At 38.9% G+C, this 23,742-nt stretch overlaps 1 pseudogene; it reads right to left on the reverse strand.

Moving 5' to 3' along the window:
• Positions 1-1,609: 1,609 nt before the first annotated feature.
• LOC130078459 (cilia- and flagella- associated protein 210-like) overlaps positions 1,610-23,742 on the reverse strand; it is a 33,406-nt pseudogene continuing 11,273 nt past the window's right edge.

A 23,742-nucleotide genomic window follows, 5' to 3' on the forward strand; every position in this document is an offset into this window, starting at 1 on the left:
GGGTCTTGTCCCACCCATATACAATGGTTCCGACGCCCATGACAAAACCTACCTCTGTTCAAGTGGCAATAAAAAAAGAACAAATGAAGATAAAATAAAATCGTTTTTTTGTTTAAAAGCAGAGGCTCAGATCTTTATTTTGATATATAGCATCTTCATATATTTGTCACGAGTCTATGATGGAGGACTCAAATGCAGAAATGTGTTAACTGGTTTTATTGAAAGACAGTAGACAAGACGAGAGATGGTGGTGGGGTGAGGAGGTGAATAGTCCAAACAGTAGGCAGGGATGAGGCACAAAGACAGGCAGGCTGAGAGAGCGCTGAATCCAACCCAGGATGATAGTAGGAGGGAGGGTTAGTGATGTGACATTTGAACCGAGGCATCGGAGCTTGTGTCGAGAAAAAATGGGCGTGCCAGATGAAGCCGCGATTCGAGGCTTGTGTTGTTAACGTGAAAATCACGTGACTGATGACAAACGAGGCCTCGGTTTGTGTGGATACGTCATCGGTTCGGTCTGAGTGTCGCTTCCGGATAAAGGGGTTCGAAACTCGCGCCACCTTGTGGGTGTTGTCAGGAGTAGTAGAAGCTAGAAGCAGTTGTAGTGTCAGAAAGTCAGAGATCTCTCATTGTCGTTATTGTCTCATATATGTGTTAGGGCTGTATATTATTACATTATATCAGGTTAGAATAGTTATTATTAATAATAATTGTTATTATTAATTATAGTAGCTATATTATAGTCTTGTTATATTAATTAGATAAGATTATTTGGATTGCTTTGTATTTTTGGTAGCTTAGATTTTTGGATCTGGACTGCTTTTTCATTTGGATTGCCCTTTTGGATTTGTTTGCTTTTTATGACATCTTCCTTTATCCTGGTAATGGAGCCAGCAAGAAAGAGGAGATCCTCCCCTGTCTGGGCTCAACAGAAGCATCAGTATCTTCATTTATACCCGCTGGCACTGACATTTTATGTTCCCCTGCATCCTCTGTTCCTTGTGAAAGGATATTTTTCCAAGGCTGGAGAGGTTTAGTCCAAGAAGAGGAATTGTCTAAACCCCAACACACTTCAAAAAAATTAATTTTCTCAATAAAAATCTATTGAAATCCTTCCTTCATCCACCCCAAACTGTGGTGTTTACAGCAGTTTACTTTATTACACTCCTTCGAGTCCCTCCACCATAAGCACTGCACTCAACACAGTCCCTTTTGTTGTTCATACTGTCACTATCCAATTTTTTTTTTTTTTGAATAAATTAATTAACTGTGTGTGTGACAGTTGTCTCTGTACAAGTAAATGCAGACAGAGAAAGATACATGTTTTATTTCATACCCAGGCAATGGACAAATGTCTGCACAGATCTCTTTATTATTGCAAATGAAAGGTTACAGAGAAATTAACAGTGAGAAGAAGATAAATAAATAAAACAGAGCGGGAGGGGGGCGGGTCATTGGTTCAGAATGAATTAATTTGCCTGCTATTTCTTTGCACAGTAGCTAGGTGTCACTAGTGAGTAATGCTGAATGAAGCTTCGAGTAATGAACCTTTGGGTGAAGCAATGGGCTGCGAGGTCTCAGTGGTTCAGGAAGCCTCATTTTGCCATCACTAGGGAGGGTAGACACAGAAGGCCAGCAAGAGACTGTCTTGCTGCTTTGCTGATGGTATAAGCGGCCAGGGAAGCTCAGCTTGGAGGACAAACTAGGGAAGACAAAAGACACAGAAAGCACAAGAAACGACGAGACTAGACGAGGAGATTTAAGTTAGCTCTGACTAGAAATTACTAGACTGTCAAACAAACAATGTAGCACAACGTCTATACAGAAGAACAACATCTAACGAACTGGCAACACATGAGGGCAAGAGAACACATATAAAGGGAGCTAAGAACAAGAGGAACAGGTGAGCACACTCAGACAAGGAACAGGTGACCACACTCAGGTAAACGAGGACTCAAACAAGGGAGCAGAGAACATGAGGAACAGGTGACAACACTCAGACAAACGAGGACTCAACTAGACAAGAGGGTGTGGTACAGGGAAACAAGGAGGCAGGAACAGAGGAGCACATGGCCAACACAAACAAAACCATATGTTAAAGCACAACACAAACATAGAGACATGAAACAAAGACAACACAGACAAAGCTGCCAGAGCAAGACCCTGACAATATTCATAGAAGAAAATATTCTGCGGGCCATTAAAGTTTAGCGAAAATCGTCAAAAACCCTGGCGGTGGCTGGCAACTTTTTTTAAAATTGCTGGCGGGGAAAGAGTTAATAAAGAGTTGACTATTTAATGGGATGACCTAACTTTTTCACATGACCGGGGGTTATGAATCTATATCATTATATGATGAGAACAATAGTTTGAACTAAATGTCTTGAAAGGGTATAATTTTAAATGCTGTGTTGAAATTATGAATATAAGTGTTTCTTTGTTGTGACTGATGGCTTCCTGTTTCCGGTTTTCTGAGAACGATTTTATTGGTTGTTGATTGTTTTACGTCACTATGACTACGCTAGGACTTGCGATAATATCAAACATGTTTAATATGAAAGACTAGAAAAAGACTGGCATAAATCGGGTCGCCGACTGCAGATTATCACCTCACAATTAACGATCGAGACGACGGGAGCGCGCCGAGACTCCAGTAAGATTCCTAAAGACTGCCGGTCTTTAGTCTGGGACTGTGAAAATCCTTTGGTGTACGCCCGGCATAAGAAGTACGGAGCCCCGCACAATAAGAGAGCTACAAATGCAGTAACTCCAGTGCGATGCTGTCACTCACAGCTATGGTGTTGGGTTTGACGAGCTCTTTAGAGCGCATGTGCAGCGCCTCCCGCTGTTCAGCCGCTGCTATGACACTTCTGCTGAGACGATTCACTCCGTTCACACTGTCCTGCATGCGCTGCCAATCAGATTTGGACAAAACTAGGTCTGCTTCGTATTTCTCTATCTCCCAACTCACAACTGTATGCATTAGACAACAAATTTCCAAGTTATTATAAAAGCCATTCCTGATAAGCTGGAGTCGATGGTTGCGGTCAACACCTCTCATATTGCCGGATTGAGAGAAAAGCTTAACGCCGTGTGTGATGATGTGAATGAGGTGAAGACCAAAGTTTCCCAAGTCGAGTCATCACTGTTGAAAGAGAACAATCGGATCGGCGCATTGGAGTCCCGCATCACTGAATTGGAGCGGTATTCCAGACGTTGGAATTTGAAATTACACTGCCTGTCAGAAAATATCGATGAAAAAAATGTAAGGAGAGAACCGGTTGGCATTTGTCAGAAATTACTGCCAGAGCACGCTGACCATCTTCCGGATGTGATCGACACAGTGCATCGTGTTGGTGTGAAGAAAATTCTGCCCGCGGTGTAATCATCCAGTTCTCTTCGTGTATACACAGAGCAGCAGTACGGGCGGCAGCCAAAAACTCCGCTTATCTACGGGAAAATGGTCTGCGTTTTAGAAAGGATCTTTGCAAGGCCGACAGAGATGGTAGAATGAAGTTGTGGCCGTTAGTCGACGAGGCACGGAAAGCAGGAAAGGTTGCCTACTTTGTAGCTGGTCGGGCCTTCGTGGAGAAAAAAGAGATCTTTCCGCCAAGCTGAGTTCTCTCAACTTTGAGATAAGGTGTTCTGTTTACATGCTTGTTAAAAAATAAATTAATTTGTTTTTCATCGCCACTTGTTTTTTTCCTAGCTATTGTTCATATTTTGTCCGGTTATACCTACGAAACTACAGTTGATGTGGCACTTTTTGTTCTCATCAAAATATTGTTCAAGTGAATTCAATTTTTATTTTGATGTCTTTAACTTTAATTTCACTCAATGCAAAGAATCGAAATAGCCTTACCTTGTGTCAAATAGTAAACTGAGCAACAGGAGAACTGGATATTAATTATAAAAACGCTTGCACGCTCTTGCCGTATCTACGGACTGACCGCTTGTTCTTTAGGAGCGGGTAGATGTTTCTCCCTGCCTTCTCGGCTGTTTCGATGACTTGATTGGCGTATTTCAGGAACTGGGTTTCCTCCTCAACAATGAGAGCGGTGTTCTTTGCCACAAAGTCTTTCAGTTCTTTTTTCGCACGACGATTTGTGGTCTAATAACGTAAGACACGAACATGGAGGCCTTTCACTCTGTCGGTCTGGTATACTGCTTGGTTTCTGCTTTCTCAATAGCCTCCTTTCGTATCTGGGCCTGGTATTTCTCTTCTTCTATGTTGAGACGTTTCTTCTCCTCTTCTTCGATCGCCTTCAGCTTGCTGTGGACGCCAGCAGCGTAGGCGCCGGTGCCGTACTTTTGCAATCAGGCGTAGACAACGTAAACCATCCCGTGAGTTTCTTCTCTAAGAAATGTAATTCTGCCAAGCGAAAGTACTCCACTATCAAGCAAGAGACTTTGGCTTTAGTCCTGGCTATTCAACACTTCGAAGTGTATTTAGGCTCTACGGTACATCCAGTTAAGGTCTATACTGACCATGAGCCACTCAAATTCCTCAGTCGCATGTACAATTCAAATCGTAGGTTAATCCGCTGGAGTCTATTGCTTCAGCCTTTTAACCTCCAAATTGTGCATGTCCGGGGAATAGACAATATTATCGCAGATGCGTTGTCTAGGGTGGATGCTTAATAGTATTTAAAAAAAAAATTACTTGGAAAAAAAACAAAAACGTTTTGTTTATTGTGAAAATGAACTTGCATGTGTCCTTATTTACTGAATATGGTCTATACATTTAGGTTATAGTTAATAATAATAAAACAACACTATATGTATATATATATATAGATTGTTTTGGGATTTATTTTAATTTATTGGGCTTGCTAACCTAATGTAAGTCTGTAGCAATACTAGGTATTGCGTCGCGCATAGTTGCGATTTGCCTGTGACTTAACCATATACGCCAAAATAATACATTCCTGTGTAATTCTAACTTCTTTTCGCATGCAGATACGCCTTGAACGAGGTAGTGATTATTTATAGCTGGAACTCTATTGTCTGGGTTGGCTCAAACATTGAGCTGAAACACAGAATTCGTGAGTAAAAATGAGTGTTCTCATGTTCCAGGTATGGCGACAGGTCACCATTTCGGGGTGGGGGTATTACGTCCCCCAGCTCTGGTGTTTGTTCCTATACATGTGTTTGAGCGCAATGTCTCTTCCCCAATTACAGATGAGCCACACCTGAGCGAAGCCTACTTGCGCTATAAAAGGCTCCTGGGACCACACCTGAGCGCGCACACAGAGCCTGAGAACAGAGTCGATGCACAGCCGTGCTTTCTGTCTTTTGAGTGACTACCGTCCAGCCGTCCACCCGGCAGTAGAAAGCGTTCCGCCTTTGTATTTTTTTTGTTAACCTACCTATTATTTGATAACAATTCTGTTAAATAAACATACCCCTACTTTTGATACGAGCTGATCTGTGTGCGTCTCTCCTTTGTTAAGGGGTGGTGTCCGTCTGCCCGTAACATAGTGGAGGCTCGTCCGAGATCAATAGTTTAAGTCGGACTTTAGTGTTTAGTGTTAATTGCGGAACTTTTGAACGCTACAACATTTTGGTGAGTATTCTGGTGGGCAATTTTGATTGTCTGTTCCTTTGTTTAGTCGACTGTTTATTTTATTTTGGTGGATATCTCAGGAGGGGGCACGTGGGACGCCTCGAGCTGAGTAAGCCACTGAAGATTGCGTAGGTATTTAGGATTTTTTGGGGGGGTTTTATGTGTAGTTAGTTAGAGAAGTTGGACAACATTTTGCCTATCAGAATACCTTTTAGTTTAGTTGTATAGCTTGTGATATATTGTGGCATATCGCCTATTTAGTGAGCGCTGGTACTCTGTATGTACTAGCGTATTGGTTAAATTTGTGGGTGGACATTAAAATTCGTGGTCGTTTGTAGCCTATATTGTGCTTTTCTACTTGATTTTGGTGCGCTTTAAGCGTCTTTTCGCGTTATAAATGGCAACAGAGGAAGCTACCTATTATTTGATAACCCTTCTGTTAAATAAACATACCCCTACTTTTGATACGAGCTGATCTGTGTGCGTCTCTCCTTTATGTTAAGGGTGGTGTCCGTCTGCCCGTAACACCAAGTTATTAAAAAAAGCTCTGATTATTATACATTATTTTCAGATATTTTGTTGTGCAGTATTTTTTATTTTTTTTGTTAATTTTTTTTTATTGAAGGAAAAGGAAAACAATACAACAATAACACAATACAGAATTTCCATTCACAGATACAATTTATCCTTTCCCCCCTTTTTTGTTTTTTTCCACCCACTTTTTAAACATATATGTACATGTACACGGACACATATACACATTACAAAAAAAATAAAAAAAAAATAAAACAAAACACTCTAATAAGAATTATTAGAAATAAGTAAATTAGATCACAGAGTGTCGTGTTAGAAATAATAAACAACTCCCCACCCACTCAGCTCACCATGACCAACACACATATTACTGGTTAATTATGCAATACAAACAGTACAATAATAACAGGCACACATTCAATTGGGTAGTACCTTTAAATTTGTGAAATAGGAAATAAAGGGTTGCCATTTAAGGAAACATTTGACTGTACATCCTCTCAATGTATATTTCATTTTCTCAAGTTTTAAAAAATACATGATGTCTCTGAGCCAACGGGAGATAGAAGGATATTTAGCAGACTTCCAATGTAGCAATAAGGAGCGTCTTGCTAGTAAGGATGTGAAAGCTATGATGTCCTTTTGTGTACGGTTAAGTGCCATTGAGGGGTCAGGAATCCCAAATATAGCAATCAGAGGACAAGGTTGGAGATTTACCCCAAGAACAGAGGACATAATATTAAAATAAGCCACCCAGAAATCTACCAAATCAGGACAAAAAAAAAAAAAGTGTGGCTAAGATGACAAGGGGAGCCATGGCATTTATCACATTTGTCTTCCACTTCCGGATATATTTCAGATAGTCTAAGCTTAGAGAAATGTACCCTATGTAAAACCTTGAATTGAATAAGTCCAAGACGAGCACAAGAGGTGGTAGAACGTATCCTCTCTATGGCCTGTTCCCAAGACTCCTCCTGTATTTGTATTCCCAGTTCCCTTTTCCATGTACCCTTAAGTTTGGCATTTGAAAAGTCGCTAAAAGCTAAGATAATGTCATATAGCTTTGAAATTATTCCCCTGTGATGAGGGACAAATGAAAGCATGGTTTCCCACCGATGCACTGGAGGTAAAGAAGGGAAATTAGGGAAACACTTAGCCACAAAGTTGCGAGTTTGAAAATAGCGAAACAGATGAGTAACAGGGAGTTCAAAGCGAGATGAGAGATTGGTAAAGCTATCAAAGACACCATCTACATATAAATCTCTGAATTGCAAAACACCCTTGTCATACCACAGTGAAAATGTCGAGTCCGAAAGTGATGGAGGAAATAAATGGTTGTTATTGATAGGACCCAAGGAAGATGCATCTACAAATTTAAAGTGTCGTCTAAATTGATACCAGATTTTGAGTGTGTTAAGAACCACTTGATTATCAGTGTATAGAGAAGGTTTCGTAGGTAAAGAGGAATAAAGTAGAGCAGGTATAGAAGATCCCCTAGAGGATGATAGTTCTAGTTTACACCAAGAGGATCCAGGGGATTTTAACCAGTAGCAAAGTTTATGGATGTGAGCCGCCCAATAGTAAGTTAAAAAATTAGGTAATGCCAGTCCTCCATTAAGTCTGCATCTCTGCAGTAGAGTTTTACGAATCCTAGGTGATTTTCCGCCCCAAATAAAAGAACAAATTATCTTATCAAATGAGTCAAAGAAATGTTTTGGCAGAAAAAGAGGAATTGACTGGAATAAAAAAAGAAATTTCGGTAAAATATTCATTTTAACAACATTAATCTTGCCGATTAGTGAAAGGGGGAGATTACCCCATCTTTGAATATTAGATGTAATCCTAGAGATAAGGGGAGTGAAATTCGCAGACGCAAGGCTAGATAAAGAACGAGTCACGTTAACACCTAGGTATTTGAACCCTGATGGATTAAATCGAAAAGGCAAATCTGACTGTTGCAACTGACATGCTGCAGTATTAATGGGAAAACACTCACTTTTCTCCAAATTTAATTTGTAACCTGAAAAAGCGCTGAAGTTCTCCAGAATACCCAAAACCGCAGGGATGGAAAGTGTAGGATCAGTTATATACAATAACAAATCATCCGCATAAAGTGATAATTTATATTCGAATCCATTACGGGTGATACCTTTGAATAAAGGGGAAGATCTTAATGTAATTGACAGAGGCTCGATAGCAATAGCAAAGAGCAAAGGTAATAAAGGACAACCTTGGCGAGTTCCACGTCCAAGGGCAAAATAATCAGAATAAACATCATTAGTATGAACACTAGCCTTGGGGGATGAGTAAAGGAGGCGAATCCAAGAAATAAAATTTTCACCAAATCCAAATTTTTTCAGAACTGCAAACAAGTATTCCCACTCTACCATATCGAATGCTTTTTCGGCGTCTAAAGAAATCACAAGCTCAGGAAGTTCAGCCGAGTGTTTTGAGTAAATTATATTGAAAAGTGTACGGGTATTAAAAAACAGTTGACGTCCCTTTATAAAACCATTTTGCTCTTCAGATATAATATGAGGAAGCACATTCTCTAAGCGGGATGCAATTACTTTAGCCAATACCTTGACGTCAGCATTAAGCAAAGACAATGGTCTGTAAGACCCACAGGAGGTCGAATCTTTGTCCTTTTTGAGAAGGAGAGTGATATTGGCTTGTGTCAAGGTTGGTGGTAATGAACCACTTTCTAGGGATTCATTGAATACGGATAAAAGTAACGGTGCCAATTTGCCAATAAATGTTTTAAAAAATTCAATCGGAAACCCATCGGGGCCTGGGGCTTTATTAGATTGCATAGCATTAATTGCTATTAATACTTCTTCAAGAGAGAGTGGAGAGTCCATTTGCGTGGCAGTATTTGTATCAATGACAGGGTTCGAAAGATTCTGAAGAAATGTATTCATTTTAGTGTTGTCAGTAGGAAATTCAGATTTATATAATAAAGAGTAAAATGATTTAAAAATAGCCTTAATTTCCAAGGGGTCTGTAGTAATAGTGTCATACGTGTTTTTAATAGTAGGTATCAGACGGGAAGTGGCCTGCCGTCGTAACTGATGTGCCAGTAAACGACTTGCCTTGTCGCCATATTCGTAGTATGAGCCACGGCTGCGTAATAGCAAGCGCTCTGCCTCTTTAGTTGAGATGAGATCAAATTCTGCTTGCAGATCAAGACGCTGCTTAAGAAGTTCTGGAGAAGGGTTCAGCGCGAATCTTTGATCAAGGTCCCCAATCACAGATGTAAGTGCATTAAGCCTGGCATTAATCTTTTTATTAGAAAGAGCAGAATAAGAAATAATTTGACCTCTCAGGTAACATTTAAGTGTCTCCCACAGCAATGAATATGAAGATGAGTCATTATGATTGAAAGACAAGAACTCATCAATAGAGTTTGAAATGAATTTGCAGAATTCTTGGTCTGCCAAAAGGAGAGAGTTAAATCTCCAAAGTGGTGGGCTACGTTTATAGGTAGAAAGTTGAATATCTAATAGTAAAGGTGAATGGTCGGAGATTACAATACCTAAATAGTCCGAAGAATTAACACATTAATTAAGCGTACGGTCAATAAAAAAATAATCAATCCTAGAATATGAATGGTGCACCTGGGAAAAGAAAGAGAATTTTTTAATAGAGGGGTTACGAGATCTCCATGGATCAATAAGACCATACTGTTTCATAAAATCAGAGAAAGTTTTAGACATAGCAGATTGAGATAGATTTCGAGGATTAGACCGATCTAAGATTGGGTCGAAAACACAATTTAAATCCCCACCGAAAATCAGCAGGTGTGTATTCAAGAAGGGGATGTTACTCAGCAATCTGTTAGCGAATTCAACATCATCGAAGTTCGGGGCATATACATTCACCAACAAAACCTTTTTTTGCATCAGGGTACCAGCAACCATGAGGTATCTGCCATTCCTATCAGCAATAACGTCAGTGGATGAGAACTGGACTTTTTTGTTAATTAGAATAGCGACTCCCCTAGCTTTTGAATTCAAGTTTGAGTGAAAGACTTGACCTACCCAAGGGCAATCTAACCTAACATGGTCTTTAACACGAAGATGAGTCTCCTGCAAAAAACTAAATCAGAGTTTAAACGTTTCAAGTGTGCAAAAACCTTAGATCTCTTAACAGGATTACCCATACCTCTGATATTCCAACTGATGAATCTGAGAGGTGTGCCTGACCCAGCAATGCTGGGATCTATATTGCCATTAACCATTTGAAAAAAATAAAATTTATTTATTTTATTTATAAATTTATTTTTGAAAATGATCATATAGAGCCGAGGTGGGCCCCCCTCCCCTCCCAACATACCCCTAAACACAAATGCACCCAAAGTCCCCATATAACCACAGAACAAAGGAGACAGCAGTGCTTCCCACAGTAAACAAAAGTTGTCCACAACACCGTTGAACAACTCGGAGACCATGCAAACCAAACAAAAGTAAGAGAAGAAAAAAAGAGAAAAAAACTCCCGCGGGTCTCAACACAATTTAACGTTAAACATATGCGCATGAATACAGTAAAGCACGCGAAAATACAAATAACAGTGGGCCCTCAGTCCTGTGCAAATAGATGCAGAAAGCATAAAATGAGGTAATGTTGATCAGATCTAGTAAGTGCAGCAAGCTAGAAAACCACCTAATACTAAACAAATTAAGACTGGTGTATTCACAACCTCTAAGGAATAGGCCTACTAGAACATAGATCAGAAACGCTGTTGGAGCTCACCCAGGAACCAAAGTTTTGACAAAGTCGCTGGCTTCCTCCGCAGAAACGAAATCCTTCTCAACACCGTTGTATGTGATGCGAAGAAGCGTTGGATGAAACAGACCATATCGAGCACCGTCAATGCCACGAAGTTGACGTCTGACCTCGTTGAATGCAGCCCGAGCCCGAGCTATCTTGACAGTGTGGTCAGGGAAAACTGAGACGGTCGCGTCTCTGACTTTAATCTGCCGGAGCTCTCTCGCGCGGCGCAGAATGTCAACACAGTCACTGTAATAATGAAATCTGCACACAATGGCTCGTGGACGATCACCAGGCTTGGGTTTGGGTTGGAGGGTCCGGTGGGACCGGTCCAAAAGCGGCTCCTTTTCCAGATTGAACGCTTCCTTCAGTAAGGCGGCCACAGCAGCCGTGGTACAGGTGTCAGGGCCCTCCGGTACTCCCACTATCCTGATGTTGTTACGCCGTGATCTGGACTCCAAGTCTTCACATTTATTTTCCAGCATGGCTATGTTAGCTGTGAGGCGCTCGATAGTTGTTTTCATCTCGGCGATGTCATCTGAGCACTCGGTGAGTGCGTGCTCCATCTCTCCGACCGTACCTTTTAGCTCAGACATGGTAGCATCGGTAGCAGCTTTATCATTCGCCAGCTGTGACTTCACCGCTTGCAGGTCAAGCTTAATAGTAGGCAAAGCATCCCCGAGAGTATCCTGGAGTTCCTTTTTAAAAATATCAGCAATATCTTTCCTCACCGAGGCCAATAACTCAAGCTTGAGTGCAGCGATGTCAAGGTTGGCATCCGTCGAGGTGCCCTCGACCTCTGAGGTAACAGATGATCCACTCGAAGACGCGGTCGCAACTTGCAGACCAGGCCGCAGTTGTGTCTGAATAGTTTTGCGAGTTTTAGAATTCTTTCCAGCCATCTTATGCAGTCCGGAGTTAGACTTTTTAGTAAAAAATGTTGCGGAGTAAAACTATACTAAATATGTAACGAAAAAGCGCAGAAAAATAACAATATTAACTGAAATCGGCAGGAGCTAACAAACTCACGTCCTACTCCATTGATGCTCGGCAGCGCCCCCCTGTTGTGCAGTATTTTGAATTCTTTAAAAACCTTGTTTTCTCGAGCCTTTTCTCCGACCGTTCTGGACGACACCTGTTCTATCTAAGGCTGTTGACATTTTAACCCTCTGGGGTCTGAGGGGTTTTCTGGGTCCCTGAGGTGTTCTGACATGCTCTAACATTTGCGCTTATTTCTGTTACTTGTGACATTTTCATGGCTAAAGTCTTATTACACTCGCCTTCAGCTTGCTGTGGACGCCAGCAGCGTAGGCGCCGGTGCCGTACTTTTGCAATCAGGCGTAGACAACGTAAACCATCCCGTGAGTTTCTTCTCTAAGAAATGTAATTCTGCCCAGCGAAAGTACTCCACTATCAAGCAAGAGACTTTGGCTTTAGTCCTGGCTATTCAACACTTCGAAAGTGTATTTAGGTTCTACGGTACATCCAGTTAAGGTCTATACTGACCATGACCCACTCAAATTCCTCAGTCGCATATACAATTCAAATCGTAGGTTAATGCGCTGATTGCTTCAACCTTTTAACCTCCAAATTGTGCATGTCCGGGGAATAGACAATATTATCGCAGATGCATTGTCTAGGGTGGATGCTTAATAGTATTTTTTTTAAAAGCTGAACGCACTTTCTTTCATTTGTTGTATGTATGTGTATTGGAGTGCTTTTCCTTCTTCTTTAGCTTTTTGAGCTTGAAGTTTTTGCTTCTCCATGAAGATTTGATCTGCTTCCTTCTTTGCATTCAGCATCTTCAGAGCTTTCTGTTCCAGCTCTTGCCTCTGATATAGAGTTGAGAAAAATGTTTATTTCAATAAATGCATTTCAAATTCTATATATAAACCGTGTGATGCTCATAAACCCAGCATCACTGTGGTAAAATTAAGCAATAAGCCCCGCGAAGCCGTGTTTTACAGTGGAACAGCTGAGGGACGTTGTTAGGCATGACGCGGAGCGGAGATTTAAAAATGTTTACATGTCGTTAGCCTCATAGCTATTATGCTATGAGACTAACGATGTATAAAAACATTAGGAATAGGTAATTTACCCTGGATTCTCTGTGTGCAGAGATAGATTTCAACATGGCTTCATGTTTTTCTTCTTTCTCGCGCTGCACTCGGGCCCGTCTGGCCTCACGTTCAGCGACTGCTTTTGCGATGATATCTTCCTCATTGCTGATTTTTTCCTGCTTCTGCACGGCTAACTTCTGTATAACAGTCTCTCTATGTCTTTGACGCTCTAAAAGGCAAAAAATAAAGACAAATACAAGCCCAGTTCTGAGACAGTGGAAAGAATTATACTTTCTCCAGGCTTCCCACTCAGTGAACTTCCATTAATTCAATAACCTTCCCAGTTAGATGTGATTCATGAATGAGCAAGTTGTAAGAATGTGGATGTCAAATGATATGTCAATGTTCCCAAAATACCTTTCACAGACAAATTAAAGATTGGAACTTGTTTGCAAGCACGTTTGAATTTGAAACAAACACTTAGAGCAGTTTCTAGTTGATTAAATACACCCGAATAACTAAGTTAGCAAAACTCAAATAATTTGAGGTAATCAGTTACATCAAATTGTTTAAGTTAAGAAATTGAATGTGTAAGTAAGCAGAGCTTGCAGATTTTTGTTTTGTAATCATATATTTTAATTGCTTTTAACTTGAAATATCTGAGTAAGATAATTCATACACAACTTAAAACTCTCATGTAATCTCAACTTCAATATTTTTAGTAGTGGAAACTTGGCTAGATTTAACAAGCCAATTCAATAAGTGCTACCTATAGTATCAGCATATCATAGCCCTTGCGGAATGAGTACATCAACTTTAAACATTTAACACACACTGTTCTCAAACCAAACTCGTCACCGGCCATGATGGTAACTCCCCAAAAAACCCAACATAACAGAAACTCTTCTAAACTAGCATAACAAAACATTAAACACTACTAAATCTCCCACTTAACATTAATCTGGCACAAAAACCATTATATGAGACTTAATTTTAGCATTTACTCTCCCTTTTGAGTGTCATTGCAAAGCATGCTGGGAAATAAAAATCCCAGCCCAGATTCAGCTAAATTTAAGTTTGTCAAAATTAAAAGAAACAAGTTCATAGAACTCAAAACAACGAAACAATTCAACTTACTTAAAATGTGTCAGTTTTGTGAGCTCAAAAGAAAAAATAAATGTTAAAATATTCATAAAATTGTAAGTATCGTATATTAATTTGATGGAACTAATTTGTATAATGTGAGTTGGCCCTACTGACAAAAAAATGACAAAAGCACACAATTCTGAAAATAATAATAAAAGGTCATTCAAAACATTGCTAAATACTGTATACTATAAATAATACTAAAATATCACTGGAAGCCCATGATCTCTAGAGATTCACAGTTTTAAAGTAACAAAAATGCCTAAAATGCGCCCAAAGTTATTTTATCTGTTGTCTAAGCATTTAATATATAAATGTTAGTATGGGTTGGAAGTGTTTAACATAATTAATCAGCATGCTGTGTTTTTGATGCGTGTTAGCCCTCATGAATGTGCAAAAATGCTCCTGAAAATAAAGAAGTTAATTTCTGACACTAATGAGTGTGATTAATATCCACCACAGGACGCATTTCCATTGTCTTATGTACAATACCTAAATGTTTCCTCCTGTTTTTCTCTCCTCATTCTCGTCACTTTTTTCGCTCTGGCTGGCGATCTGCTTTCTCTTCTCCTCCTCTTCCTCTTGCCTCCGAGCCTCCGCTGCTTTTGTCAGCTCTCTGTTGGTCAAATGGTCCGGATGGAAGACAGAAGAAGTGATTTCAAAACTGCATCTGATTCGATCTGCTTTTACAGTGTGTAAGGACTCAAGGGCGGATCTAATCCGTGGGGAATTTGCATATCATAATTAATAATTGGTAATTAATAATTATTCATGCATGTTAATCATGGCCTCCTAATAATCCCCATCCACTGAATTGGCTCTATCACTCTCTCTCCTCTCCAACTATAGCTGGTGTGTGGTGAGCGCACTGGCGCCGTTGTACTGTGGCTGCCGTCGCATCATCCAAGTGGATGCTGCACACTGGTGCTGGTTGAGGAGAGACCCCCTGATATGATTGTAAAGCGCTTTGGGTGTACAGTAGTACATTTGAAAGCGCTATATAAATGCCTCATTCATTCATTCATGTTTGGATTAGATCAGTCTTACATGTTAATAAATCTCCCGATAAGGGAGGATCTGTCATTTTACCTGCATGTATGCATGTGAATCCTTGAAATTAACCACAAGTTGATTGCAATTAATTACACGGACCACGTTTCACAAAACAGGTATAATGAATTAGCTCAATTGTCAGTATAATATTTGTGGGGATCCACAATATCATCGTACTTTATAGGATTTCAGGAAACACAATTCTCTGGCCAGAAGAATTGGGTTTCCCGCCCTGTAAACACATACTCTTTAAGGTATATTTAATTTTAGTAAGCTTGTAGCAAGATCTTTGGCACTTAAGGGACTTGAAGCTGAGCAAAGAGACAGTACATCAATCAAATGAATATATAATTAATTTAATAGAGGCATGACTACTTATGTATTTACTACGGTTACAGGGGATATACAGTAGGTACTCAACCAGAATGCCTATTACCGCCGCGACTCGTGCCGCGGCAAATTCACCGCGGCAAAAATAAACTAGTCGCATTTCAAAGTTGTTCGCGAAATGACCACCAGGTGGCGCAAAGGGGCATTTAGCAAAACAGCCGCATTTTGAAACGTAAGTGCGGGGCTAATAAGTTGAAACTGCATGTTAAAGTAATAATTGTATTATTAATTAAAGACAGACAATTTGGTTAATGTTATTTAAACATACGATCATACAATTTATAGTATAGCCTGCATAGTAGTAGTAGCTAGGCTATAGACGTTTATTTGTACGAACTATTAGGCCTATATATCTCTGTAGGCTATCTGTTTATTAAAAAAGGTCTTGTAAAAAAACAAGAATGAGACTGATTGAATATGTAGAAAATAAAATAAAAATAAACAAACGAAACAGAATAGAACAAACTTTTAGAACAAAAAAAAGAATAAAAATAAAAATAATTTAGCCTAGGCTAACAGAGTCAGTTAAATTTAACGAAAGCAAAACGTAATTAAGTAAAAGTACATTCTAAACAGAATATAACAAACTTTTAGAGCAGAACATTTTATTAATCAAAAGTTAAAATAGGCCTATCTCGCAGTCAGTGAAAATAAATTAGGTGCAATGTCGCTAAACTTTTGAGGAATGAGAGGAGTGAAGATCGCTTCTCTCGTGTGCGCGCACACTGACTGCTGAACTACCGAACTTCTGGGCAATTGTCAGTGAGAAAAGTCGTGGTCGAGTGGTAGAACTTAGGTTTCAATCATTGAGATGATACGGGTTCAAATCCCGAATAAACACGGTATTTATAAAATACAATTTCCGTTTTACACAAATGAACAAATAGGCTATCAACAGATTGACTGAATTTATATCAATCTGTATAATAATTCCAATCGTAATTTCAAAAGAAGTTCTGTTAAAAAAATAGAAAAAAAAAAAAACTTCATGGGATTTTATATAGGCTATAGAAAGAGTTTTTAAAAACATGGTTGTGTAACAAGGTGCGATTTGCTGGTGGGGGATTCCCCCCTCCACAGTAATCAATGCTATAGCCTAATTCACCAATAGACCATTTCAAATATTTTTAAATATGCAACACGCACGTTTGAACAACAAACAATAGGCCTACAATCTGAACCGGCGCTTCTGCTCCTCTATTGAGAGATAACCTGCAGCGCGTTTCAGTGACGATCCTGGTTCCAGTGGCCTTGGCTTAATACATTCACCACGGCTTTTCAAAATGTCACAAAGCGTTTTGAGATGTTTTTGAACGAAATATTGAAGTTTATAATTAAGTGTTTTGGCACACATTATTCTAAAATCGGGTTTTATTCTGGCATGTTGGATTAGAGGTCGACAAACGCGGCGGCGCTTTCACTTGAATTTATTTTTTCTCATAAGAGCTAAAAAACTTAAAAAGGCTATAGCCTACTCCGTAATTTTCGGTCATACAGATAAAATATCATCTTTTAAAACTGTAAAAGGTCTACAATAGGCTAACGATCAAACGTTTTCTCGCTCGTGTGAGCGAACACACACTGGAGAAACAAACGTTTGGGCTTTTCAGTGAGTAAATTCATGGCCGAGTGGTAGAACTTGCGGTTTGATCATTAAGATGACACGGGTTCAAATCTCGAACAATCTTGGACTTTTGTAAATTTTATATTAGCCTATTAATGCATTTTATATCCTATTAGTAATGCAGAGAGATTTGTCTAGTTCTAAAACTCTGTTACACCATAGCCTATAGTTTTTGCTTATAGGCTATTTATCAAATAAAATTCCATGCATTTCCATTTTACATTGGAACATATAGTATCCACCAGAATGACTTTACATCTATATAATAATACCAGTCGTCATTTCAAAAGCAGTTCTGTAAAAAAATAAATATATATAGCCTACTATATATATATATTTTTGGATTCCCTACATGGAGTTTTTAAAACATGGTTTTAAGCAAGGTTTTAAGCGATTTGGGGGGGATCTCCTTCTGGTCTAAACATCCCTGCTTCTGCTGAATTATTTGAATCCCCCACCCCCTTCCTCCACAGTAATCAATGCTAATAGGCTACTTCACCAATAGACCATATACAAATTACAATATATAAAATAAAGATATGCAACAGGCACGTTTAAACGACAAACAATAAAATCAAAACCAGCGTTTCAGTTCGACAAACGCGGCGGTGCTTTCACTTGGATTTATTTTTCTCATAACAGCTAAAATAAGTTAATAGGCTACTCCGTATTTTTTTGCCTACATCGTTCAAAACTGTAAACTTTTATTCATATTAGGCTAACAACTAAATTTTAGCTGTCGTCTCCGTCTCTCGTCTCTGTCTCCGGGAACTGCGCGTCACAAAAATGAACCGAAAGCCACTTGCCTCAGCTCAGTCACGATAAGAAATCGGCTATAGGCTATCTAAAGCATTTAAATGTCTAAATGTTATCTGATTATGTAATCCATCTGAAACTGAGAGGTACAGAGGATCTACTTAAACATGCTATGTGAGCGCTTCCCAATGAGGAAAGGACAAGGCAAGGGGGAAAATCTCGCTCTAATTAATAGGCTAAATCGCCCTGAAATAAAATGTAAAAACAGATCAAATAATTTATTTGTCGAAATGTTTCTGTTAAGTTCATAATTATTCTATAAATGTTATTTAGTTTAACAGCAGGACCACTGTGGTTCGAGATTTATTTGAATAAAAAAGAAAAAGAAAAACGTATTGAAATTGAACAAATTATTGAAATGATATATTTAGTAATAAGTTTCATGACAGAAATATCACTACATGTAGCTTACATTATTTAATTCCTTCATTATCAACACTTTAATAGCCTAATGCCTCAATAGCGGTTTAAGTGTGAATTGCGACTTCTCTTTAAGTCAGTCTCAGACTCAGAGAGCCTGTGGGGGTTTGGAGGGACAGTGGCTTTATCGTGCGCATGGACAAAAGGTGTTAATGTTCGTCTTTCATATGGAGATGTCGGATAGCCAGCCCGATGAGCAGGCAAAGGCACAATTCTTTTAAGGATACATCTCTCGATGTGTCCAATGCCCTATATTTTAATTAATTATAAATAGGCCTATAATTGTAGTTAATTTTTTTGTATTTAAAGTTTTTTCACACAAAATTTAAATTAAAGTGTTCAATCTAGTTGTTTCAACTGGTTTTGTAGAGTTTTAGAATGTTTGCAGTGTGTATGAATGATTGTCAACAATCTGGCATCATCAAAACATGAACTGTTGACGAAACGCGTTCATGCCACAACAGATACAGAGCTCTTTAATTCGCGATCAACCTCGTTTTATTGTAAGGTGAATTCAACAAGGCATGCTGTGTCATTGAAGTAACAAAGGCTAAATAATTTGTTACAGTTTTTTTGGAGGGAGGGAGACAAAATTAACTTGCCAAAAAGAGATCCAGCGCGAGAGAGAGGCAAAGAAAAACGCATGTTCTTAATTTATGTCGCTTAGGACTATTATCGTTTTGTACTGTTTTAATTGTTTAATTTAGCTGCAATTTCTTTGGCAATACAGATTTAAAATGTTGCAAGAATAAGATGCTGTGTTTCTTATTTTGCATCGCAAAGGAAATAAACTCTAAACTCAATGCAACCCTGTTTAAATGAATAAATTGTTCCGACACTTATGGGGTTTCAAACTTTTAGTGTTTTACATTTTCATTTGTTTTTATATTGAAAGCAATACTATTTAGTATTATTTAGTTATTTTGTGTAGCCAAGTCAACAAAATCAGTCTTTTCTGATTTGTTCAATGTTTTAAAAAAGTTCTTCCGTTGCTATGGCCGGGTAGCCTATCAGTGTTATCTTAATTTCATGACTGATTGACAAAACAATAATTTAGCAGATTAAAGACGAGCTTCATTATTTTCATTTTCTGACGCGATCAGCTAATCTTCCCTCATCAGTTTTGTCATGCAGCGGCTCTACTGGAATGTAGCAAATTCATGTTGTAATGTGCCATTAATAATATTAAACAAAACGCTTGACTTTAAATAAATAAACAGTTAATGAACTCACTAATAAACAATTATCCATGTGTAAGCATTAAGAACGGTAACAAATAAACGAAGTCGGCCAACAGCATACGCTATAGTGAGATTCGATCTCGGATCGCTTAAAGCTCCGTGAGGTTCATGTTGTTGCGTTAACCACTGAGCTAGACCTACCGTCTGAATGCTATTAAATTTTGTATTCCAAAGCCTCAGGTATAGCCTAATATGTTTCTGTTGCAATGTTTTATGTTGAAATGTTTTCACTATTTATTCAATTTAATTTCAGTAGTGTGATAATGAATTCGTTTATACAATGTTTCACTTGAATTCATCAGTTACTTACGAGCTTTCAATGGCTGCGCGGCACTGCGGCGATTACGCAAGGCGATTACGCAATAGAGAGAATAAACTGACACTTTTCACAGTCTGTGATTGTAGCGCCTCTTAGCGGTAAAAGGCAGGAAATACACACCCGAATTTTACCGCCGCAGAAGCGGCGGCGGTAAAAGTATTATTCTGGTTGAGTACCCTCTGTATGTATTTACAAACATAATAAACAAACAAAACACGATAATAAGACATCAATGAACGAGAAATGCGTAAAGTTTGGACAATGGATAACTTACAGGCGTGAGCGAGTAAGAGGGAGAGAGAGAGGGAGGGGGAGAGAAAGAGAACATTAGCAGAATTCCTCCTAAGACATTCCCCTCTCTGATTACAAGACAAAACATAATCTTAAAGCTTCTTAGAAGCTCTATAAAGAGATTATACTTGCACAAGTTATGTTATGGTCTCTCTGTGTCGAGGCATTCCTGTACGGCCCTGTCTGGCCGCGTGAGCTGAGTCCTTTGTGTGTAAGGAAGCGTCACGTGGGTTGCTTGGCGCGCGTGTTGAACGGAGGTTCAAAGTCTTAGGGGTAACATTACCAAAGGGAAATAGTTCGGCTAAATTCGTTTCACTTCGTGGAAGTGAACTGAGTCAACTACGGAAAACAAAACTTTGACTAACAAAAAAGAAATAAAGATCTCTACGGGGAAATCACGCGGAGTTAACGTTACATCTTTGCATGGCTGGCGAAGAAGCGCGTGTGCATCTCTCGGTCCGTCGCGTCACGTGCGCGTGTTTCTCCTTCATAGCGAGGCGCGCTCGTTTTTAAAGGCTTGTAGTTGGATTTGCTGAAGAGATTTGTCACGCGGTGTTGCTTTCACTTCGTGGAAGTAAACACTGAGACTAATCTAAAACTGACAAACACAAACTAAACTAGAAACAAATTAAAGAAAGGCGAAGAGCTCGCCTGGAGGCGAGATGTTACATTATGACACGAGGACAAGCGAAGGAAGAGGGAGTTAAGCCTGCGGTTTGTCCTTTTGAAGACCTGACGTTTCCGCCTTCTTTTGGAAGAGGGTCCAATCAGGAGCTGTCCCTTTGGAGGGAGATTTTATGACCCTTTGTGTTATAACCAGGCATTTAAATCTCTAGTTTCATTGGGTGTTCAAGAGAAGAATCTTCACAATTCTTATAATACTAATGTGTCACAAAGTTTAGCAAAATGTAATGTCAATTAACAAATGGGGAACGAAGATTGGAGTTTATCGAGACCAAACTTGCCACAAATGGATTTGGTTAAACCTTAGTTGGCAAAGTTTGAAACATTATCCCATTAGAGTTGTTGAGAAACATAGACCAAACCACAGAAAGGCAACTCATGAAATAGGGAACTTAGATACATTTGTTCATACAATTCTCAAGGGGATATATAATAGAATATATCCATGAATGCAGAATTCATTTCTCCTTCTTAGTTAAATCCAGAGAGAGTGAGACACAACAATTCTGGGGATCGACAGTTATATGTAAAATGCATAATGATAAAGTCACAGTTATTCCAATGTAACCCGGACAACAAACACATATAAAACACATTGAATATATCTGGTTAAATGTCTTTTAAAAAGAGAAGTTTCTTTCTCTTGAGCATCAAATTCCAAGTCAGTCATAAAAATGTCTCGTAACTGGACACCACGCTCTATCCTGAGCGGGCTTCACTTGTGGGGGATGCGTGTGTGTGTGTGTGTGTGTGTGTGTGTGTGTGTGTGTGTGTGTGTGTGTGTGTGTGTGTGTGTGTGTGTGTGTGTGTGTGTGTGTGTGTGTGTGTGTGTGTGTAAATTTACATTCCAGGCTTTTTGGGTCTTTAGCAGGATGTACTTAGTCATTCAGATTCACCCTCGCCCAGTCCTTACAAGTGTGAATGTTGTCCAACAACCGGCTTACACGAAAAGCATTCATTCTTTTACTCTTCACTTCTCGATTCTGGAGCTCTTTGATGGCCTGTTCCCTCAGATGAAGATCTCGGAGTTGCTTCATCTCTTCAGCCTCCCTTCTCCTCTCCTGCTCCTTCTTCATGTCATGCTCCTTAACCCTAACAAAGGAGGAAACGTCAGACACATTGACACATTAAGGTGATTCCCAGCTAACAGGGAATGTTCTCAGAAATTTAGATACGGTTCTCTCAAAGTTACGAACAAACGTTCTTCTAGTAACATTATGTTTGTTCAAAGTTATCTGGTCTTTAATCATGTTCTCAAATCATTAACACAAAACAGAACTTATACTTCTGTTATATTTATATTCTGTTATATTATATATATACTTCTTCTTATACTTCTGTTATAATTCGTGGAGTGTTTTTTTTACAGAAAAAGTAACAACATTAACCCTGTGGGGACCAGAAACGTGCCGGCGCGTTTTGCTAGTTTTTTCACATAGCAGAAAAATAGACTTAAAGTACTACCATCATTTCTGTTCATAGGCCTATAGAGTTAAGAAATATGAGAAAATAATCTGTTAAATGTCTACTTTTTTATGTGCCCACATACAATCGAAATAAAATATTGTGCTTTTGTTAAATAAAGAAAATAAACAGGGTGTGCGTTCTGCCTCTCAGTCACCGTGAACTTTTTTTCTGGAGCACGTCTCTAAACATAAAAAAAACCCAGCAAATACTATTCACCCAGCCATAAGCAATATATCTTTTAAATCATTTGAGTTTGTACTTTTAAATGATCCGATTCAAAACTAAAATTAATATTCTCCGTTTATGTCATCTATATAAAAAGAGAGACGTGTCAGCCCGTCTCATTACCGTTCTCTCAGCTGATTATCTCTGTGACACGCCCACGGAGAGCACGCGCTATTCAAACGCAAATATGTGAAGCAACACATTGAGACGCGTTAACGCCCATAAACTCTGAAAACACACATTATTTTTTAGTCAGATTAATCTACTGTCGTCTTGCGCGGCTATATGAGGAACAATCCTGGGACAATTTACCACAGAACAAGTGCTGGTTTATTTTCACTTCGAGGAGCAACAGATTCAGCTGAGAAGTAAGTGTTTTATGCAAGTGCTTTGTTCTAATCGCGATATAGAATAACGTTAGTGTCTGTAAACGGAAAAATAGCATACTGTTTAAATGTAAATCATGTTTGTGTGTGTGTGTGTGTGTGTGTGTGTGTGTGTGTGTGTGTGTGAATGAATGAATGAATGAATGAACGCACAGATACTTACTGTTAAAGACTCTAAAATAGACATCAAATAAGCTTTTGTTAGGAGTTTCTGCTCATATGTTAAATATATAGTATGTTTTGTCAATAAACTAATCAACTAAGATGTTATAGTGTTTGTTCAAGCTATATCAAAATAATGAATCCTCAACTTTGAAATATGTATGATCAAACTAAGACATTTATGGAAAAAGACAATTTTCTTTTCAAGATGTTTTCAACTCTAACTTTGAACTGAAAAAAAAAACATGTCTATATGGTGAAGGGTGTGTGATAGAAGTGTCCAGACGTATGCACCCTGTATTTTCCTTATATAAATCCAAACAATCTAAAAGCCATTCTTTTTTAAATCTCCTCATTCTTTGTGCAAGGCTCCTGTAATGATATGGCCTGATAGCACCTAATAGGGCCATTTTATGGGAGGGTCTTTGTCTTTCTCAGGTGTGAAATGCCATACATATTAATGAGAGATCATGCCTCCACGCATAAAGCTTTCTCAAACAAAACACGTCATTAAAAATGTAAAATACTTTATTGACTTATCTGAATGAGTAGTCAGGATGATTCTCACATAGTTTTGGAGCAAATATTCTA

The sequence above is a fragment of the Rhinichthys klamathensis genome, unplaced genomic scaffold, assembly GCF_029890125.1.
Source record: "Rhinichthys klamathensis goyatoka isolate OS25496 unplaced genomic scaffold, OSU_Roscu_1.1 h1tg000879l_1, whole genome shotgun sequence".
Lineage (NCBI taxonomy): Eukaryota > Metazoa > Chordata > Actinopteri > Cypriniformes > Leuciscidae > Rhinichthys > Rhinichthys klamathensis.